Genomic DNA, 24,291 nt, shown 5'->3' with positions numbered 1-24,291 from the left:
TATAACCATGTGATGCTTTGTTGCAGGACACAATGTACTATCTTGGAAAACAATTAATTAATTTTTTAAATAGAGATGAGCGAGCATACTCGCTAAGGACAATTACTCGAGCGAGCATTGTCCTTAGCGAATACCTGCCCGCTCAGAAGAAAAGATTCGGGTGCCGGCGCGGGTGAGAGGTGAGTTGCGGCAGTGAGCAGGGGAGAGCGGGGGGGAGAGATCTCCCCTCCATTCCTCCTTCCCCTCCGCCGCCGCTCCCCGCCTGCCGCCGGCAGCCGAACCTTTTCTTCCGAGCGGGCAGGTACTCGCTAAGGGCAATGCTCGATCTCTATTTTTAACCTTTATAAATTTCAGTTCTGTTTTCTAGCATGTACAGTATAAATGACCAACTTTTGTATTTACACTATCACCATGAGGTAATAGTGCAGAAACTTAAGGGAATAGTTTGCGACATTCTGTTAAAACATATGCCAGAAAGAAGTTACCCTGGTATAGTTCTCTGCTCAATCTCACATCGAGCTTGGAAAGACACAACTGCATGCATGGCAGGACAGTTGACCAAACAACCTTTTGTGATCCAGCAAATATTGTGCATGGCTCCCACTGATTAAGGAATAGGATCAGTGCCAGATAATCATTGGTCATCCAACTTTTGCTTCAGCTGCATCCTTCCACACCCAGTGTTAGGTCAGGTTGGAGAGGAATGCTATCGTTTCTCCTTAGAAGAGCACTTAGAATGTGTGAGGAGACTTATGAGGCCATCCATGCTTCTCTGGTAAACATGAAGATAGAAAGATGGAACAATGCCTCTACAGCACCACCCATTGGAAGGCAGCATTCCTGCAAAGTCAACATCAGATCTTTTAACAAGCCTTGTAACAATGAATGGGAATATGAGCTAAAGCTAGAATCTTGTCCAGGAGGAAAGGATAACTATGTACAGATAGACTGTTTCAAAGTGATTACCAATCATAAGTGTGCAATAGGTTTTTGGCTTGGCTAGTGAGAGGCTTATCCATGTGGGTCAGAAAGGGTATCATTCCTGCTTTGGAAGAGCACTTAGAATGTATGAGGAGATTTATAAAGCCATCTATGCTCCTCTGGGAAATATGCAAATTGAAGATGGAGCAATGCCTCTATAGCATCACCTATTAAAAGGCAGCATTCCTGCAAGTCAATGTCAAACTTTTTAACAAGCCTTCTAACAATGTCTGGATACATGGGCCAAAGAAGATTCTTCTCCAGAAGGAAAAGATAACCATGCACAGACAGACTGTTTCAGGGTAATTGCTCCATAGACCCCTCACAAGCCAAGCCAGAAACCTACTGCACACTGATGAGTGGCACTCGCCCTAAAACAGCTGTCTGTGCATGGTTATCTTTTCCTTCTGGAGAAGACTCTGGCTTTAGCTTATATTCCCAGTCATTGTTACAAGGTTTGTTAAAAGATCTGACATTGACTTGCAAGAATGCTGCTTTACAATAGGTGGTGCTATAGAGGCATTGTTCCATCTTCCCACCTGGTGGGAAAAGTATCCCTGGTCAACCACTTTAATGTTATCCACGTAAGAAAGCAATTTATCCTAAAAAAATAAAATGTATAAATTAAAAATGTCAATGGTCTCTTGATTTGCGCTGGCTGAAGAAGACTTCGGAAGTTATTCTGACTAATTTTTCAAATTCTATATATCAGTCAAGTATTATATATTTATCTAAGCTTACAAATTAATAGAAAATTTCATTAGATCTAATCTAGTCCAATAAAAAAACATAACCTTTAAGAATGTTTGTAGCTATTAATTTCGTATCACCCTGTGTATTCCAACTTAAATATGACTAGCCAAAGTATTGTTTATGAATATGAATCTGAAATGTTTGTACAAGCGCTAAATGCCAATAACATTAATAATAGTTAAAGAAAAAAAAAAGAGAAAAACAGAACATTACCTTGGAAACTATAAAAAAGCAATGACTTGATCGTCAAATTAAATACTTATTAATGCTTGTCCATATGTTCCTAATTCTGCATTAATTATGTCAAAAATGATATAACTCCAAAATAAATGACATCATTAGCAAAACTTGGTTCTCTATAGGGTAACAGTGCAAGGTGCCAAAATAGGCTTCGTTTTGTTCACACAGACAATTTTGACAAGTCAACTTTAATTACTTTATGTGCTAGTAACAAGAAGGAGACTGTTCCATAGATTTAGCAAGGCCGTTGTATTATCTCTAACAGAAGTGCCAAAAAGTATTTCACTTCTTAATCTATTTATAACTTTGCCTACGATTGCTGTTCCCGGAGGTGTAATTGTCCCGGTTCATAAAAGTTTGTTCAGCTGCCAGCATGAAGATGTAAGTAAATTGTAATACCATTGCTATGAGGTATAAAGGTCCCTGAGCTCATATCGAAACCCTTGTATAATAAATTCATGTAAACATTTTATTTCCTGAACAGGACTGTAATTTCAAAGTACAGTACTTTAAACTAAGCCGTACAATTCTAATTGCTGGGGGAAAGTGGATTCCTAGTTTTAAAAAATTTAGGTCAGTACCAATTTACGTTTTTTTTCTGATTGCTTGACTGTATTTAACCAATGCAAAGGTACCCACATCCAACAGGGATAGTTAGAAATGGGGCAAACTTTGTCTTAGTTCAAAATTAGAGCTGAGCAAACCAAATCTGTGGAGTGTGAATTTGGGTCAAACTTTACTAAGAGTTTGGTTCCACAAAAACCCGAATCTCATGTAGTGAACAAGAAGTTCTTAAAAAAAACTAAAACCAGTCTGAACTGAAACAACAGTGGTGGCACTTCAATGCGTGTGGTTAACACTTCCAGCACTGGGGTCCTGGGTTCAAATCTGAACTTTGAAAAACTCCATGCAGATGTTGTCCTCAGTACTCCAGCACTGGAAAGGTGGAGGATTACTGAGGAGGAGTTCTTCTCCACCAGAGAAAGAAGAAGATTAGTGGTTAGCACTATTGCAGCAATGGGGTCCTAGGTGCGGAGTTGACCAAGGACTATATCTGCATGGAGTTTGTATGTCCTTTCTGTGTTCAGTTTTCTCTGGAGTAGGAATAAGTATAGGAAGTATAGTGTTTAGTAGTGCTGGAGTCCTAGGTTCAAATCTGTCTGAGGATATCTGCATGGAGATTTTCAAAGTCCATGCAGATATCATTAATCGGATTTGAACATTGCTGCTGTAAAGCAGCAGTGCTAACCAGTAAGCCACAACCATTGAATGACCAATATCACCTTTATTAGTTCTGGGCTCTTAAACAGTGTTGAATAGTAGGTTTAGGGGTTTTAAGACCTTCTGGTTTAAGTGAATTTATACTGTACCGAACCTTTTTGATGAAATTCGCTGAACCGGCTGAAAGTTTGCTGATCTCTTTTGAAAATAGTTATTTAAAGAAAAAACTCTCAGTTATCCACTATTATTACACACACCACATTGAACCTCTCCAAAAGGCTACCTGTTTTAGGAGATCATGTCTTTATCTAGACTGAGACCATGGTAATGACAAAGTCAATAAAACCTTTGTTGAGTGCTATAGTATTAAATGTTATAATCACTAATAACTTCAGTAGGGTTTTGATCCAAGGATTTTTCTGAATTCCCTTAAATGGGGAAAATTGGCTTCTTCCTCATTGGGGTTCTTTACCTTCCTCTGGATCAACATTGGAGGGGGGTAATAGGCTGAACTGTAGGGACTATGTCTTTTTTGGCCTCACTCACTATGTTACTACAGTATACTATCACATTTATAATTTTATCATATACTTTATTATACTTTGCGTAAAAGTCATGCTCTTTGAGAAGACCAGTCTCCGAGCCTAGGAGACGTTTTTCAATTTTGCTTGGTCATCTCAAAGTGGTTTCACTGTATAGAAATAATTCTGCCATGTAAGTAAGAGTCACTGCACTGCAAGTGCAATTTTAGAAATGGTGGTGTAATTCTAATTCTCGACAAAAAAAAAAAAATTCAGCTTGTAGCCAGATTCACAAGGCTCTATTTGCTTTGTTTTTGATTTTATAAACTGTTAAAAATGTAAGATTTGCTGCTGTCCCCTACTAGGCCACTGCTAGGGCCGAAGATTACTATGATAATGGCGCAGCATGGTTATTTGATACTTGGAATTCAGTATAGGAAGTACTCTATTGCCACTATATTGGGCTTCATTTATGTCCATTACATTTATCCCAATTAAGTGCCTATTATGTTTATTAGATAAGGTGGTGGCAGTAAACTTAGAGTCACAAATCAGAAACTGACAAGTGATGACAGATTTTTTTGTGACATTGTAGCAATAGGTGTTGTTCTGGACAGCACGAATAACTGCCAAGGGGGATATATGACAGCAGTCCACTTTGGTGATCGCTTTAACCCATTAAGGACCAAGCACTGTAAATTTACGGTGCTTGGTCCCAGGCTTAAAGCCCAGCAGTATGTAAAATTACGGCAGGAATTAAAGCCTCCTGCTTCTGTAATCAATCAGAAGCAGGACGGGTTGTCAGCTGTTAGTCACAGCTGATAACGCGGAGGAGGAGGGAGAAGTGGGTTTCCACCCTTTCTGCCTCCTCCTTTCCTTAGTACGCAGTGCTCAATGAGTAATAAAAAGTGAAAGTGGAAGTGTTTCTTCCACTACACGAGTCCGGGGGTCACGTGGCCGCCGGGATTCCCTGCTGCAGCAGTGCTACAGGGTCCTAGAAGACCACGGTCAGTTTTGCCAGTGACTAATGTCACCAGTGGGGATCTTTCTCCTTGTAAAGGAGGCTGCTATGGATGCCTCAGCTACAGTGGAAAAATGTCAAATAATAAAAAAACAAAAACATGTGAATGTCCCCCAGAGGTCTTATAGGACATCATAGGGGACATAGATAGTAAAAACAATAATTACATAAATAAAGAAAATTTCAGAAACAGGGCTCAGTCACATGGGCGCAACAATTTATACATAAAAAAGAAAATAACCCAAAGCCAACGCCAACCAAAACCGTCGCTACATGTGCCCTGTAATTCAAAACCATACATATTATATATCAAAACATCCAAAACAAAATGAGGAACCCATTCCCATTCTTTATTTTAGCGTAAATATACTAATTAAAAAAAAATAACTATAAATGTAAAAAAGAAATCATTTTTTAAGCTTTTTACCACCAACAAAACTAAAAAAAACTTTAAAAAAAAAGTCAGTGAAAAAGATATTTTAAAAATAGTCATATGTCATGGGGGAAAAAACACAGCAAAAATAATTTTGGTAGCTAAAGGAAAAAAGATAGGGCATTAAAACTACTACATGGCTAAAATCGGTAAGAAGTGTCTGGTCCTTAAGGGGTTAATTGATGAGTCTGTATAGAATTACCAATCACAGCACTTAGTGCCATTTCAAGGCATCTCATTGGCTCTGCCTGCATATTCCCTTCTGAGCATTGCAGTGTGCCCAGGCAGCATATAATGGCCACAGGTGGGACATTTCTGTACTTCGAAGAATTGTGGAAAAATTGTAACATTCACTCTGCACCATCTACGATGCATTCATTTCTGGAAAACACTTGTAGGGTCAGAATTAGAGATGAGCGAACGTACTCGGATAAGCACTACTCGTCCGAGTAATGTGCTTTATCCGAGTATCTCTCCGCTCGTCCTGAAAGATTCGGGGAGCTCCGCTGCTGACAGGTGAGTCGCAGCGGGGAGCGGGGCAGAGCGGGCGGGAGAGAAGGAGAGAAAGATCTCCCCTCCGTTCCTCCCCGCTCTCCCCTGCAGCTCCCCGCTCCGCAGCGCGTCCCGAATCTTTCAGGACGAGCGGAGAGATACTCGGATAAAGCACATTACTCGGACGAGTAGTGCTTATCCGAGTACGTTCGCTCATCTCTAGTCAGAATGCTTGATAAATATCTTTGGGGGAGTAGCTAGTTTCCAAAATGGGGTCACATCTCTGGGATTTCTTTCATCACATCACTCAGAGTCTCTGTGATCATGGGCAAATGCTGTGTAAATCACCAATTTAGGTTTCAAATGCATAGTGCTTTTTCAAACCAGAGCTCTGTTGTATGTTGAGGCAGAAGTTTAGGACCTCATATGGAGGGTATATAAAACTATTAAAAAAATAGCACAATGGTACAAGCTGGAAGCAACATACTGGGCATCAAAATGGCATACTGTCATACTATATCTTGTGAAAATGTTTGACTTTCATGATACATTATCCACAGTACATTAAAGGGGTTGTCCCGCGCCGAAACGGGTTTTTTTTTTTTTCAACCCCCCCCCCGTTCGGCGCGAGACAACCCCGATGCAGGGAGGTAAAGAAAGCTCACCGGAGCGCTTACCTTAATCCCCGCGCTCCGGTGACTTCTCTACTCACCGCTGAAGATGGCCTCTTCCTCCGTGGACCGCAGCTCTTCTGTGCGGTCCATTGCCGATTCCAGCCTCCTGATTGGCTGGAATCGGCACGTGACGGGGCGGAGCTACACGGAGCTACACGGAGCCCCATAGAAGACTGCAGAAGACCCGGACTGCGCAAGCGCGGCTAATTTGGCCATCGGAGGGCGAAAATTAGTCGGCACCATGGAGACGAGGACGCCAGCAACGGAGCAGGTAAGTATAAAACTTTTTATAACTTCTGCATGGCTCATAATTAATGCACAATGTACATTACAAAGTGCATTATTATGGCCATGCAGAAGTGTATAGACCCACTTGCTGCCTCGGGACATCTCCTTTAATTTCTGAAAATGACTTGTGAAGTAAAAATGTTCACTGCTATTTCCCATTACAGAGGGCTACTAGGTAGGGCTGTCTTTTGTCTTCTCTTATGTTTGCCTTATGCACCTTTTACACTGACAAATATACAACAAGGAAGATGGAACAATACCTCTCTAGCGCCACCTATTGGATAGCAGAGTTCAATTCCAAATCATCGTTTTAAAGACTTGTTTAAAGTGTCTGACATTGATTCAAAGGAATTCTGCCATCCCATAGGTGGTGCTGCAGAGATATTGCTCCATCTTCTTTATTTGCATATATTTCCCAGAGGAGCTTGCATGGCCTTATAGGTCTTCTCACTCACCTTCTAAGTGTCTCCAAACACCTTCTGGGTGCTCTCCTTAAAGGGGTTGTCCCGCGCCGAAACGGGTTTTTTTTTTTTTCAACCCCCCCCCCCCGTTCGGCGCGAGACAACCCCAATGCAGGTACGTACAGAAAGCTTACCGGAGCGCTTAAATTAATCCCCGCGCTCCGGTGCCTTCTATACTTACCTGTGAAGATGGCCGCCGGAATCCTCTTCTTCCGTGGACCGCAGCTCTTCTGTGCGGTCCATTGCCGATTCCAGCCTCCTGATTGGCTGGAATCGGCACGTGACGGGGCGGAGCTACACGGAGTCGGCATCCTGCACGAAAGGCTCCATAGAAGAGAACAGAAGACCAGGACTGCGCAAGCGCGGCTAATTTGGCCATCGGAGGGCGAAAATTAGTCGGCACCATGGAGACGAGGACGCCAGCAACGGAGCAGGTAAGTAAAAAACTTTTTATAACTTCTGTATGGCTCATAATTAATGCACGATGTACATTACAAAGTGCATTAATATGGCCATACAGAAGTGTATAACCCCACTTGCTGCCGCGGGACAACCCCTTTAAGGAAAGATGATACCCCTCCTTCAACACTAAACGAGAGTTGCACGATTCTCGTTTGCACAAGCGAATGATCTGGTCACGTCATCCCCAGCTAAATCACGGTTGGGCAGCTTGTTTCGACAGGTAGATTAATCACTGAGGATCTTTCACTTTGCACAGTGTTTTACATTCCTATGTGAAACACTGAATGAGCATTATTTAAACAAAATGACAAGTGAATGACCCAATGATCATAGAATCATAGAATGGTAGAGTTGGAAGGGACCTCCAGGGTCATCGGGTCCAACCCCCTACTCAGTGCAGGATTCACTAAATCATCTCAGACAGATGATTTTAGTCCTGCAGAAACTGAATGATGAATGAGAAGCGAAAGATTCTCATTCAGTTGTTCACTCATGTTTAGACTGAAGAATTATCTTTGAGTTTTATTTGTTTGAATGATTTTTTGAATTATAATAGTTTTGTCTAAATGTACCTCTAGCCATTAAACCACTGGCTATTATTTTACTTGAGTGTCCTTAATATGAAGGTTCTTCTATTGGTGACAAAGAGGATTGTGTGGCACTGTACGCTGATGATCTTATGCTGTTTCTGTCTAACCGCACATTGTCTCTCTCACTAGCAATAGCCCAAATAAATAAGTTTGGGTAATTTTTAGAATTACACATCAATTGGGTCAAATCAGCTCGCATACCCATTATGCAAGACCATGCACTTCTTGCTACCGACTCTCTGTGGCCTTGAGATAAACCCCAGATTCAAGTACCTGGAGATTCAGATATCTAATGATTGCAAACTTTCCCTGGATCTTAATTTCTAGGTCTAAATTCAGGATATGCATAACTGCCTCAAATTGCTTTCACTAAAATGTATCCGTGGTTTGACCATGATGTGATTGTGGTGGGGTTCCAAAATCATTGTTCTAGGCAAGATAAATTGCAGTGGAGGTTGAATGATGCCCTTCTGACTAACCATCTACTTTTGGAGGAATTGAAGAAGGGTGTTCAGTTTTATTTTGAGACCAATTGTTTCTTGTTTCTGCAAGGAAAGTCCGCAAAGGATATTCATAGTGATATGTGGCAGACAGTCGGGGAATCAATGCCCTTCATATTCTACAGTTAAGAACTGGGTTGCCAAATTTAAAACGGGCCACTTCAGCACCAATGATGAGGAACATCATGGACGACCCAGAGAGGTTGTTGTTCCGGAGATTGTCGATGCTGTGCACAACCTCATACTGGAGGATAGGTGAATTTCAGCTAAAGGAATAGCAGACATCATGGGGATTTCTCGTCAACGTGTTTGTGTCATTACCCATGAACATTTGAACATGAAGAAGCTATCTGCAAAGTAGGTCCCCAAATGTTTGACAACAGATCAGAAAATCATGCAAGTGAAAACTTCCCGGTCCATTTGTTAGCGTTTCCGGACTGATAAGAACTTCCTGGATCGACTGGTCACTATGGATGAGACCTTGATTTATTTGTATGACCCTTAAACCAAGGAGCAGTCAAAAGACTGGAGGCACAGTGGTTCTCCTCGCCCAAAGAAGTTCAGGGTGCAAAAATCAGCCACTAAGGTGATGGCATCTGTGTTCTGGGATAAGGAGGGTGTGCTGCTAGTGGACTACCTTCAAAATGGTTCCACCATCAATGAAAGGTATTACATTGAACTTTTGGACCAATTGAAGGCCGCTCTGAAGGCCAAAAGGCGCAGCAAGCTGTCCAAAAGAATCTTGTTCCTGCAAGACAACGCCTCCGCTCACACTGCACAAGCGACCACGGCGAAACTGGTGGAGCTAGGCTTCCAGCTGGTTGACCATCCACCTTATTCACCAGATCTAGGTCCCTCCGACTATCATCTGTTTCCAAACCTGAAGAAACACCTCAAGGGTACCAAATTTCACACCATTTCTGATGCCATGGCTGCTACGGATGACTGGTTTGAGGCACAACCGAAATCCTTCTTTTTGCAAGGCTTACAGAACTTGGAATACCGGTGTAAGAAGTGTAGAGTATGTGGAATAAATGTAACGTTTAATCTTCCTATCTTGTTGCTTTCTGGGTAAAGCCAAAGACTTATCAGCAGCCCCTCGTAACCTCATTTCTTTTTGTTAGCCATTGGAAGGTAACAGCAAGCTTTCAAGACTTCTTACCCAATTTTCAAGGCCATGGGGTCCATATGAATTCTTAACCACCTGAAGTAAAGCATAATTTTTTAATGCAATTGTATAATTTCATATGAATTAACATAATAGTGCAAATATGCTCTTTCATAGAAATTCTAGGAAAATTTACAAGGGAAAATTGTCTTTTTTATGTTCCTTTTAAAAAATGGAAATTTAGCTTATGAAACTTGAGAAATTTCAACCTAACTTTGAAGTTTCCCTACTACTATGACACATGATACATATTACACAGGTGATTGAAATAAATGGTTTTCATATTATTTCCCTAGAACACGTAAGCCAGTAATTCAGTCTTCAGACAGATGATCATGATCCCATGTGGATAAAATATAATTAGCATCCAAGTGATTATATATGAAAATCGCCTTTTCTTTAGATTTTCATATTCTTCATAGCCTTGCTTTAAACCTATATTACTATTAAATCCATTAAGTGTTTATGCATTAAATTGGTAGTCACTTGCGAATTTTGTGAAAATTATAGGATTTGTACTGGGAACATTTCATAACAGAAACATGTGTTCCTCTAAGTCTTGTATGGCTTCATTCATTATAATTTTTCCTGATGTTTTGCCTACCATATTATTAACTTCTCCTAAGCGATGAAATACCAGCTTGTCTTTTCACTGCAGAAAAACGAGGAGAATAATTATGAATGTGGAAATCCTAATGAAAACATAGTTTTATTGATCGAGGCTAGTGCTCCAAAAATGGGAGATTGCTGGATTTATGAATACCATAAAAAGGCAAACATAAAGGAAAAACAGTTGCATTTCTAAAGCTAAATTACTAGGCATCATAAACTAGCTTACATTTTTTGCTACTGCGATGGAAAAAATACAACGTTCTAATTTAGCATTAATCTAATTTTCAAGTACTTGGCATTTATACATTTTTAATGACCTGAAGTGTGCTTTATATGAGCTAATAACTTAAACATTTAGTCTGTTGTTGAGCGATGGAATTTCACCTCCCTCATTCTCTCCATGTCTGTATGAACACTCTGCAGCCAGACTAAGACCATTATAAAAATATTAATGGAGGTATTCTAGTCATTCTACCCCCACCCTTGTTATTTGTTTTATAGGAGATATTCCAACCCAGAATACAAGACTATTTACTTTTTGGTTGGTTGGTTGTTTCTTAACATCTTTGACGCTATGAATTTAATAAATACTTATTTAAACATCGCGTTTCTTCTGATGCAAATTTACTTTATTTTTTTACTATTGTAATACTACTGTATTATTTCCCTATTATTATACTTCAGAACAGGGGATTATGGGAATAAAAAATGAATTTATCATACTCTACTAAGTTTACCTAAAAACTTTTGGGGTGAAGTTCGCCCTATTACTATATAGTACAATTTGTAATATATATATTTTTTTTTTAAACATTGCTTGAAAGAACATTGGCTGTAAATGGAAAAGGAATGTGCTACTGCTATCATAACATAACCAAAATCAAGTTTAAATGTTAAACCTATTTTACCCAATTTTTGGTGATTTTAAAACATTTTCTATATCATCTACACTACAGCTAAATAAGGCAAATAAACATGCACCCTTACCAGTGATCACAAGATTTATTTGCCTAATAACTCCATGTTGATTAAAAACTAGCTTATTTTGTTCATTTTCAAAAAATCTATAATTTGGATGGTGTGTTGAAATGAATGAACTGTAGGGCTTTTTTTTAAATATCAAAACTTTACAACTTTCACTCTGGAAACATAGCCTAATAGGCTCAAACATCCTATTCTTCAGAGATCTCTTCTAGCAGTCATCTTATTATCATCACTGTCAGGATTGCAATGACAGCTAACACCAGATAACGCATCATTCAACAGTCACAATAGTGATGGTCACAGCTCACCTCTCCCCCTTCCTTGCACAGTGACATTTGCATAGATCACAGAACATGCTCACAACACTATCGCATAGAAGTCAATGAATGTATCCAATTTACTGTACATGTGGTTGCCATAAAGCATATTTCTGTAAGTACTTACAACAGTTTTGCCAAGATGGCCACACCATATTCATGTACTTAAAATAGAATAAAAATATAATATCAGGAAATAAAAATTATTTAGAAAAAAAAGTTTAGAGAAAAAAGAATGTTTATTTAGTACCTGGTTTTAATTAGTAAAAAAGGTGATATAATCCTAAATGTTTCTAACTAGACTTTCATTAGCCAGACGTATTCCCCAACATATATTGTCTGCTATAGCTTAATATATTTCCTTCAAACTGTATTTAAAAGTACAGTGAGCTACTCTTTTCAATATAGCTGTTTGCCAAAAAATCAGCCCTTTTTAATATTTCGAATAAAAGACAATGGCAGATGTATTGCATGTAACTATAAAGGCTTAAGAGTTGCACACACTTGGCAAAATATTTGAATTTGTCTTCTTGAACACAATGCCGAATGTAGTGCTGTTCCAAAATTAATCAATGGCAGATCAATATTTTTGACAAGTAATAAAGAGTTTAGGCTCTATTAACATTTAGTTCAGGGGCTCTGTTGTAGATTCCTTCCTCATATTTGATGGGGAAAATAGTACTGCATATGGGATTATTTTCCCCATCAAAACGATGGACACCGTGCCAGAACCCACCACACCTCAGTATAAGTCAAGAGGGTCCATCAAGCACTGGAAGCATCTAATACATGACAGATCCAATGAGAGCTGTGGCTTCCAGTATGAACTTAGTGATATATTGTTTGAACAAGAGAACGAGCGAACAATGTCAGACTTTACTCCTTCAGTTGGGCAGCCTATTTAAACGGGCAGATGCACCGTTGGCTCATTCAAACAAGGAATTCTTTAGTCGTTCACATTGACTGTATAAGTGAATGAGAATGACCGAATGATCATTTTTTTAAACTGAACGATTAGTAAACGAGCCAACAATGATTTTTATGAGTGCATGAAATGAACAATGAATGAAAAGCGCATAATTTATTATTTGGCGTTTGATCATTGGCTGCATTTACCCTGAACAATTATCATTTATTTTTGCTCATTTGAACGATTTTTTGAATGATAATCGTTCTATGAGAAAAGGCCTTAACACAGACAGCAACACAAACATGATCTTAGTCCGCAACAGATAAGAAAACACAAACCATCATTTATAGAAATCTTTAAGTGCAAGTAGAGATTTATTAAATAGCAAAATACTAATCTCTTTTAATACTATATATATATTTGCCCTGCTATAATCTGTTCAAAATGCGCCTAATTTGAAAATAAAGGCTTAATTAGTAAATGAATATTGGTTACACTTCTTTTATTCGGACATAAAACTTAAATTTTACTAAAAAAAATATAATTTCGTGAAATGTAAAATATATGGCACATAGTAAAAAACCCATAAAAACATTAAAATTGGCTTAAGATAATAGTTAGAAATAATAATTAATGATTCTATTAATTAATACTTATGTAAAGTATTAGCCCTTTTTTACTATTTCGAGATCTAATAATGCCCATTTTAATTCATAAAAATCCGTATGATGAGGTTATTTGACAGTAAACTGTTACAAGTCATATAAACCTGTCAGGTTCAGTAAAACTAGTAGTCACAGTGCCTTCAGTAGCCTTGGAGAATTGCTGTTGAAACAATAAGCTAAAGTAACAACATTAATCATGTACAAGTGTCACATCATAGTCAGAATGTGTTTTACTAGATATTTTCAGCTGTAACACGTGCTCTTTGTTTTTGTTCCCAACAAGGGCCATGTCTGTTCCAACATTCCCAGCGCCTGGGTGGTCATTCATAAAAAAAAATGAGATTTATAATCGTTCTTCAGATGCTTCATCTATTTTCCATAAAGATATACAAGGCATGCAACAAATGATATCAAGAAAAGCCTATACTAAAAAAAGGAGGCAATTACAAGAGAAATGAAAAAAAGTTTTTTCCACATACCAAATATGTTGAAGCATGCTTAGCTAATTACACAAGAGGGGCATTATGTAGGAAGATATTGGTTTACAGAAATAAAAAAGTGAATGGGGAGATAAAAGTGAAATTTAAAACATTACAAACTACACCAAACTTGATCAGATTTTTTTAATTTTCGAGAAAAATAAGCAAGCAGAATTTTTCATTGAAATTGCTGAGCAAGTAAACTTGGCAATCTCTGGTGGTCTCATTGAAATTATTGAAGCGGCGGTGCACCTGCATGACCTCTACTCCATTCAATAGGGGACCAATCAGACTCCTGTTCTGGTGTTCAGTGGGAATTGCAGCAGTCAGACCCCCACCAATCAGCTAGTTATCACCCAATCCCAAGGATAGAGGATAATTGCTACAACCTGAACACCCCTTTAATGTATTCTATGTACGCCATAATTTCACAGCAATCACCTTAAGGCCTCGTTCACATGAGCGTGGTTTTCACGCTCAAGTAGCAGCGCTAAAAAAATCACATAACGCTAGGAGAAAATAGCGTGAATGTGGGGATTTCAAGCTATTAAGTCTCGAGCTTCATTAGCAGTAAAATTGCCTATTCACACGATGGGAAGCTGCGTGGGGCATGTTATCCAGCTCCCATAGGAGTCTATGGAGACTCCTGCACAGCTCGCACCACAGATAGGTCAGGTCCTATCTTTTCTCACACCAAGGACCTTAGATGTGTGCATGGTAGCCACAAATGTCTTATCTTTTGAAGGTGCGCGTTTTTTGCGTGTCTAAAATTCCTTCATCTGAACACTTCTGTAGGAATTGGTTCTAATAGACGCAATCTTTTCACGTACCTCTGCTCTAAAACCACACTTGTGTGAACGAGGCCTCAAGTAAAGATGATAGTTGCAGCTAGAAAAAAATTGTAGGTTCAAAATTCTTGCTGTAATAGTGACCTTTGACCTTGATTCATATAGAAAATATTCCCCATGTTTCTTGGTATTATGTCCCATTTGGATGGGATGACAGTCATCTGAATGACCGCAGGAGCACTGATGTCACTGCTAGGTTGAAAGCACTCGGTTCTGGCTGGCTATATGAAGCGCTGAGCAGGGAGCATTTTATATTCAGCCAGTAGCCAGCGATCTACTATAAACGAATAGTGCACGATGCTGTGCATTTAGATGCAACAATTATTGTGCAGATTCATTTGTTTGAACACATTTTGCACGATAATTGTCCCATGTAAATGGCCCTTTCTACTACAAAGAGAATCAAGTTTACATTTTCTATTAATGCAAACTATAACATCATTTAATTAGGTTATAATTTATTTAGTACTTAGCATGAACATGTACTGTATGCCTCACCAGGCTGGGCACAGTAAGGGTTTGTGTATATGTTATCACACTTAGGCCTTAGTCACACGGGCGTTTATTGCCGCGATTTGCGCATGCGCATGCGTCCGGCGATTTTTTAAAACCATTGCTTTGCAATGGTATCGGACACATGAGCGCTTTTTATGCGCTCGTCCGATAAATTATGGAACAGAAATCGCAGATCGCACCTATCTGCGATCTGCGATTCCTGTTCTCTTCTCTATATGCGCTCAACGGGGCCGGCGGCAGCAGCGCCGACCCCATTGAGAACATACAGAAGACAAATCATTCTTCTCTGCCACAGCTGGAACAGCTGTGGCAGAGAAGAACGATGTTTGCCCATTGAATTCAATGGAGTCGGCAATACAGCCGACTCCATTGAAAGCAATGGGCTGCCGGCGTGCGCGGGATGAATTGTCGGGAAGGGGTTAAATATATAACCCCTTCCCTGCAATGCATCCTTAAATGTGAAAAAATAAAAAAAATGTATGTACTCACCGGCTCCCGGCAGCTGGAGATCCCGGCGGCCGGCCTGCAGTAGGTGTGAAGGGGTGTGACTCAGACTGGCCCCTGATTGGCTCAGCCTGAGCCAATCAGAGGCAGATCTCAGTCACACCCATCCATGAATTCATGAATGGGTGTGACTGAGACTTGCCTCTGATTGGCTCAGCGCTGAGCCAATCAGGGGCAAGTCTGAGTCACACCTCCTTCACACCCACTGCAGGCCGGCCGCCGGGATCTCCAGCTGCCGGGAGCAGGTGAGTACATACATTTTTTTTACTTTTTCACATTTAAGGATGCATTGCAGGGAAGGGGTTATATATTTAACCCCTTCCCGACAATTCATCCCACTCTCGCCCGCAGCGCTTGCATTCAATGGAGCTGGCTGTATTGCCGGCTCCATTGAATGCAATGTGCTGGACAGCTCTGGCCCGTTTCTAATGAAACGCGGCTAGGAGCAGATTTTCGGGCGATTTTTGGGCCGATTTTTCGGCGCCGGTCACGCGATTTGCGCATGCGCATCCGTCATGCGATGCGCAAATCGCGTGAAAAAACGCCCGTGTGACTAAGCCCTTAGCCTATAGATATTGGTTAAGCTCCAAAATAGCCCAAACATTTAAGATTGTACGATAGAACATTTCGGTTTTTGTGCTTGGATTTCCTAATACTTAGCATCTTGCTTTATCTTAAAGCACCCTGCTGTCTGACTCAAACACAACACCTTAGAGCAAACCTTAACCTACACAGCAGTATCTTATGGCATCAAAAATAAATAACCGTCTGACAATGATGAGATAAAAACATCTACAAAACAGGCAATGATGCCGAAAAGATAAGTAAAAATAGCAAAGCGTCATGTAGGGATCAACAGAAAAAAGTCATTTGATGGTGATAAAATCATGAGCTGTGATGACCTGATACATTTTAATTGGTTCAACATGGTCCCATTGTTCAACACTTGTATTGACTTGCAATTTTATTTTGTGAGCATAACTTTTTATAGTTATTTTACTCAATTTTGAAGAGAAAATCTTAGTGATCATGCCCTATGAAAAAATAGTTTACTTTCAGTTCAATTACAAAATCAATTTTCTTCTCCAAGAACAATTTTACAATGTATAAATCACAAATGAGCGTAATAACATTGCTTGAAGGGGTTGTTGGAGTTATTTTTTTTAAATCTATCTTCTCTATGCTTAAACATAATAAAACAGCTTATACTCACTTCAGTCTCTTCATGTCCTCCACCAGCAGCTTCATGTCTCTCCTGTGATATAATGTCTACAGGCTGCAGCAGCCTATGTATGAGTAATCATAGGCTGCTGTAGCCAATCACAGAGCTCAGCATTATGTCCCACCCACAGGCTTCTGCAGCCTATAAACATTACATCATAGGAGAGACCAGCGGCTGAGGCATGAGACATGTGGAAAGCAAGGAGAAGTGAGTATTAGCTGTTTTATAATATTTGGGCATGGGCAAGACAAATTAAAAAAACATATTAACTTCCCTTTTAAGATGTCTCAACAAGACAACTCCATTCCAGCCTCATCTTATCTATGTGGTTACTGTTTCTGCAACCCCTGGCAATCATCTGATATTATCAGGGAATTTTCATCACACTTTCCCTGCAGCGGCCACTGCAGGGGAATAATAGAATTGCATGGTGCTCCATGGGTGACTATGAAATGTATGGCTAGGTTAGGTCATCAGAGCAGACAGCACTCTTACTGTCACTCTGGCTAATAGAGAAATATCCTGAGTGACAGACTCCCTCTAAAACATCCATATGCCCTAGTAGGATAAATAGACCGGGGTACTGAGGTTGATTCTCCTGCCCTCCTCTGTTATTACATTGCCTTTCCAACCTTAAAAGATACTGGCAGCAAGGGGCACACTGCTTAATAGCTGAAGTATTTTATATTGGGGTACTAGCAACGAGTCTGTAGTAACTAGTTCAGCTGATGGTCAAATTGGTAGAGAAGGGTCAAAAATGTTCAGTAATACTATTTTAATCAGAGTAAAGAGACATATGGCTTATCCAGTGTATTTTATGTACAATAAGTAGCGTTTTAACAGAAGAAAGTCGGAATTAGAGGACTTATTTGGTTTAGTGCAAAAATTACACTAATGTGTATGACCTATAAATATATGACTTGAGATCATTTCAAAAATTATTTCTCCTGACATGTCAATGGTCAATTTTATTAAAGCAGCTTAGGTCTAATCTTTCAACCTAGAGATCAATTAGAGGGATTTCACATGAGTTTCTGAAAAATGAGACCTAATCCTCGTTATAAATTTTTAAAGACTGACAAAATGAAAGTGATGTACAATGGGAAAAGGAAAATTATGTACACTGGGAAAAGGGCTGCATAACCACATGTTACTAATATTTCCAATTTAAAGGTAAGAAAAAGTCATACAAGGAAAACATTAATAACATTTTACTTGCAAATGATTTAGGTGAATGTGGAAAAAATGCTGCAAAGTCGAAATACTTTCAAAAAGTAGGAGTGTTAATAGTTTATTTTTGTCAATTACCAAAATGCAAAGGGAATAAATAAAAGAGAAATCTCAAGGCCTATTTACATGGAACTATTATTGCTCAAAATTCATTCAAACTAATGAATGTGTGCAATAATCGTCGCGTCTAAATACACAATCATTGTGCACTATTTGTTCACTTGTCCTCGGTCGCCGAATTTCAGCTATATATATATATATATATATATATATATATATATATATATATATATATATATCCTCTAACATTAAGTGATCTTATATGAATTGTGTGATAGTTATCTTGGACTGTAGAATTAAAGTTCCCTTTACACCAAACGACTGTTGGGTGCATAAGCACCTTTACACAGGAGCAATAGTGATTCAAGTGAGTGGGGGAGCAGCAGTCCGGGGATCAATCCAGTCAACCAGCCTCCATTCACAGTAAACAGGCAATTGCTCAAACATTGCTCAACTCCTATTTGAACTAAGCCAGAAGCTGCACAGTAGTTGTTCCTTTTCAGTGAGCTGAAAAGGAATGACTAGCAGCAAGCAACTGAGTGCTCAGTATGCTGCCATCTGTATATTGGCTGGCAGCCACTCTAAATTCCTAATTTGAGCGATTATTTGGGCAGCTATCGGCCTGTGTAAAGTTACATCAACTCTGAGTGCCTTGAATCAGGCTTAATTTGGATTGCTTGTGTGGCCATTTGTCTGGAAGTCCATGAAGATGATCTGAAAGAATTAAAGCAGTTGAACCATGGGGGGATTCAACCTGCAATCTTCAGATCGTGAGCTAGGACTGCATTCTGCTGCCTTAGGGCTCAGTCAGACGGGTGTTTCTAGCCGTGATTTGCGCATGCGCATGCGTCCCGCGATTTTTTAAAACCATTGCTTTGCAATGGTATCGGACACATGAGCACTTTTTATGCACTCGTCCGATAAATTATAGAACAAAAAATCGCAGATCGCACCTATCTGCGATCTGCGATTCCTGTTCTTTTCTCTATATGCGCTCAATGGGGCCGGTGGCAGCAGCGCCGACCCCATTGAGAACATATAGAAGACAAATCATTCTTCTCTGCCACAGCTGTAACAGCTGTGGCAGAGAAGAACGATGTTTGCCCATTGAATTCAATGGAGCGGCAATACAGCCGCTCCATTGAAAGCAATGGGCTGCCGGCGTGCGCGGGGTGAATTGTCGGGAAGGGGTTAAATATATAAACCCTTCCCTGCAATTCATCCTAAAATGTGTTAAAATAAAAAAAAATTGTATACTCACCTTTCCACTGCAGCCGGAGTCCAGCCGCGGCCGCTGTCAGTTCTCCTGAACTGCTTCTCGGCACTATTCAGCCGGCGGGGCTTTAAAATCCCCGCCTGCTGAATGATCTGCCTCTGATTGGTCACAGCCTGACCAATCAGAGGCCGGTTTCACTCACACACCCATTCATGAATTCATGAATGGGTGAGTGACTGCTGCCTCTCAGCGCTGAGCCAATCAGGGGCAGGTCTGACTCACATCCATTCATGAATTCATGAATGGGTGTGAGTGAGACATGCCTCTGATTGGCTCAGCGCTGAGCCAATCAGGGGGCAGGTCTGACTCACACCCCCTTCACACCCACTGCAGGACGGCCGCACGGAGCTCCGGCTGCCGGCAGGTGAGTATACAATTTTTTTTTATTTTTACACATTTTAGGATGAATTGCAGGTAAGGGCTTATATATTTAACCCCTTCCCGACAATTCATCCCGGGCTTGCCCGCAGCGCATTGCTTTCAATGCAGACGGCTGTATTGCCGTCTCCATTGAATGCAATGTGCTGGACAGCTCCGGCCCGTTTCTAATGAAACGCGGCTAGGAGCAGATTTTCGGGCGATTTGCGGGCGACTTGCGCGCACCGGTCACGCGATTTGCGGATGCGCATCCATCATGCGATCCGCAAATCGCGCGAAAAAACGCCCGTCTGACTAAGGCCTTTACGCTATGTGCCACACAAGGCCATTGCTTCTGGGGAGTAGTATCAAAAGGTTCTTTCTTCCACCAACATCTCTACACCTCTGAATAGATTTACTCTGCTATTGCAACTTAACTCAACTGAAATGAATGGGGCTGAACTAGAATACCAAACACAACCTGTGGACAGGTGTGGTGCTGTGTGTGTGTAGATTAAAGTGATCACCTTGGCCAAATTCTGTACAACACCACGAAGGACAGACTATGAAGAAATGCCTGTATTCATCATAGAAGGTGGTTCACCAGCTTCTGCAACTCTTTCTGACTCGTACATGGAGGAATTTGTGGTAATGTTATAATTCTGCTTATTTTAGTTAATTCATTCTTATTTTAGAGTAACTTTTTGGTACTTTGCAACCAATAAGAGTTTTTCCACAGAGTTCTGGTCAAGTTTCTAAAGTGATGTTCAAGATATGTCTAACATAAATTATCTTGTGTCTTAGAGCTAGCATTCCTAATGTTAATATATCTACATTTGTACAGACTACGTTAAGTAAATCGTCTGTCACCATTTAAGAGTCTTTACTTTTCTATATGTATTGGTTTTGGAAACCCTGGCAAAAATAAAACTACTTTGCATTTTAACTTTTTAAGATTTTTTTTATATCCCTTACTTCTGGTCTCACTTAATTTCTGACTTGTGTTTGTAGCTTCAGCAGCGAAATAAAAATATAAGGCTTTAAATAAAAAAAACAGCATCTTAACCACTCCTGAGACTACAAGCTGGCATTCTATTAATGTTTATTTATGTACTGTCTATATGTCTTACTCAACCTGGATTTGGCCATATTCTGTATTTTGACTCCATAAAGTGGCTTTCAAAGTTTTCTTCTAATCATTTTAACAGCTCATGGTCAACGTTTAAGCGACTCTGAAATAAAATAAATCCAGAAATAAAAGTAATAATAATCATCATATAATAATAATAATGCAGACAGAGAAATGTGGCCAAAATTTTAGTTTAAAGTACATATTCAATAGTTCATTCATAGCCCGCAATAAGAAAGACTTCGGCAGCATCCAGGGTGCAAATTGATATCCAAAGTTTTATTCCCCCATCACAGAAAAACAGGCAACGTTTCGGCCATGTTGGCCTTTGTCAAGCTTGACAAAGGCCAACATGGCCGAAACGTTGCCTGTTTTTCTGTGATGGGGGAATAAAACTTTGGATATCAATTTGCACCCTGGATGCTGCCGAAGTCTTTCTTATTGCTGCATGTGATTTTGGTGATAAGGATCCATTCACCTGTTTCTTTGGCTACTGCATAATCTATGCCCAGCCCTTGGAGGGATATACAATTTGTGCTGCTGGCGACCTGCTTTCTCTGTTCATTCATAGCCCTATGTACAACAACTCATTGCGCTCTGTGAATTCTAGAAATGGACTGCACCCCAATGCTCATTTCACTGTGGCTTTGTAAAGAGATCAAGTCACACTTCAAAATGTAGAGGTTATTTTCAACTGGACCATTATTGAGGTGCCTAGTTGACCTTGAAGAACTACTGGGTACAACAGTATGTGTTAAATGTTTGCTGGCTAAGCTTATCTATTAGAGATGAGTGAGTGTACTCGCTAAGGCAAACTACTCGAGCAAGTAGTGCCTTATGTGAGTACCTGCCCACTCGTCTCAAAAGATTTGGGTGCCGGCGGGGGGCGAGGAGCGGCGGGGGAGAGCGGGGAGGAACGGGGGGAGATCTCTCTCTCACTCTCTCCCCCCAGCTCCCCTCTGCTCACTCCCGCAACTCACCGCTCTCCCCCGCTGGCACCCGAATATTTAGAGACGAGCGGGCAGGTACTCGCATAAGGCACTACTCGCTCGAGTAGTTTGCCTTAGCGAGTATGCTCGCTCATCTCTATTATCTATACATTTTCTAAGAAGAAAAAAACATTAGGTAATATATTGATTAACCTTTAAGCAAACTGTCTGCCATATTTCTTGAAATAATTAGACTATTATTATATCTTAAGACAATTAGTATTTTTCAATGACAGGTAAGCACCTCCATTCTTGGGCTGCTCTCACACAGGCATTAGTAAAAGAAGTGTTTTCAAACACTTTCAACAGCGTTTTTAACGTGCCCCATCATTGCAATGGTGATGTGGTGCATTAAAAATCGACTACTAAAATAGAGCAGGCAGTGTTCGAAAAGCACATCTGGGAAGCCACATTGAAATCAATGGAGATTGTTTATTAGCGGGCGTTTCAAGCGCTGCACTAAACGTTGTAAAACCGCCCGTGAGAGTGGCGTAAAAGTGGAGACAGAAAACACAGTATCTACCATTGACAACAGGTGATGATCACAGCTCACCTCCTCCCCCTCCTTGCACAGTGACTTCTGCACAGAATCACACAGCATGCCTACAACACTTTCTCGTAGAAGTCAGTAAGTCATTTCTAGCAACTAGTTTCCCATTTCTATGTGGTTGCAGTAAAATATATCTCTGAACTGCTGTTAGCAAAGCAGCTCAAGCAAGATGGTTGCCTCTATGATTACATAGACATATGCAGATAATAACATGTTTCCATATCTGGTTTTGAAAAGTAAAATTGATACAACTGTTACATTCTCTTTAATCGCAGCATTGCATCGTATTCCGGAATGCAACTCACCAAATCAAGCTAGGTACAGCTATAAAGACAGAAAGGAATGTTGGACTTGAATGCTGTAGCTTGCAGAATTATGAATACCGCTTTTGACTCTAAAGGTATGTTCACACAGGGTGGATTTGCAACAGATTTTTTCGCATTGTTTCTGTAGGTAAAATCTGCTTTAAAAATCCATGGCTACTATTGTGAATTTGTGGTATATATTGCTGCGAATGATCTGTGTATTTTCCATATGGAAAATCTACTATGGAAATCTATTCTCCATATCCGCAGCTCCTGTTGCAGATTTTGACCTCTCCATTGTAGTCTATGGTAGCAATCTGCAAGTTTTTCTGCACCAAATCCACTGCTAAAAATTGTTATATTGCAGATTTAAATTCTACAGTGCAGGTCAATTTACATACTGATTGAGGACTCTTTCACATAAGGGACCTACGCCTGCCCAAATTCAGCCCCACTCTCTCTCTCTACATGCTAGTTCTGCCCCCTCTCTATTCCCCCGTCCTCTCCTTGCTATGAGGGATTCCCTCGGGGAGTCCCTTCCAGCCCCACTCTCTCTCTCTCTCCACGCTGTGGGGGAATGTAGCAGAGAGAGAAGGGTTACCCTGCAGGAGGTATGCCTTTTAGTCCTTAAACTACCCACTAACATCTATGCCACTACTGGGGAGTTTAACCCTTTGCAATCCAATTTTGGATTCAGGGTTTCCTAGGGGGTTTTCTCTTTCTGCCATTATACAATGGCGCCATTTGTTGGCTAGAGCCAGTACTGAGGTATGGGACATGCTGGAAAGGCCCCCGACAACAGAGCGGCCAGTAATATACAGTAAGAATACCCTGCCGGACGTCTTCTGACATCGGAAACTGTACAGCCTTCAATCAGAATGTCTTTAGACGTCAGACAGTGGATTGGAAAGGGTTAAGGGCTAAAATGCATAATGACAGTCAGTGTAATTACCTCCTGCAGTGTAACCCCTCTCTCCCCACTACAGAATCCCTCATTCTCCCTTTGCCAGCCTGCTTGGATAGTCTCCCAGGTGAGTTTATGGAAACTCCTGCACCCAGCGCACCAAAGATAGGTCAGGCCCTTTGTTTTTGCACAGCTGAATTTCAGTTGCTGAAGTCCTTTTTTTTGGCAGAGCACTGTTTGGGCGCAGCCAAAATTCCTCCATCTACATAATTTTATAAGAAACCATTGGTTTTAATAGGCGCAATTTTCAAAAGGATGCTCATGTCAAAGAGCCCTAAGTGTGGATTCTTTCAACAGTGCCTGGACAAAATTTTAAAAGGGCCACTCCGGTGATTTTTGTTTTAGTCATTTGTTATACAGCTATTCCCCAGCTATATATAAGTGAGCTAGTGTTACCTTGGTTAGTTATCTCTTTCTGTCTAAATCCCCCAGCCTTTTTTTCAGATAGTCATGTGATCTCAGTTCTCACCAACTCGGATCTACGTGGGGTTTGTGGATTCATTTCCTGGTCAGTTTCTCAATTCATGTAATTCTGCTACATGGATCTACAGTAGAAATTGCTTAGAGGG

Source organism: Eleutherodactylus coqui, chromosome 7 (genome assembly GCF_035609145.1).
Source record: "Eleutherodactylus coqui strain aEleCoq1 chromosome 7, aEleCoq1.hap1, whole genome shotgun sequence".
Classification (NCBI taxonomy): Eukaryota; Metazoa; Chordata; class Amphibia; order Anura; family Eleutherodactylidae; genus Eleutherodactylus; species Eleutherodactylus coqui.
This window is presented reverse-complemented; position numbering follows the sequence as displayed.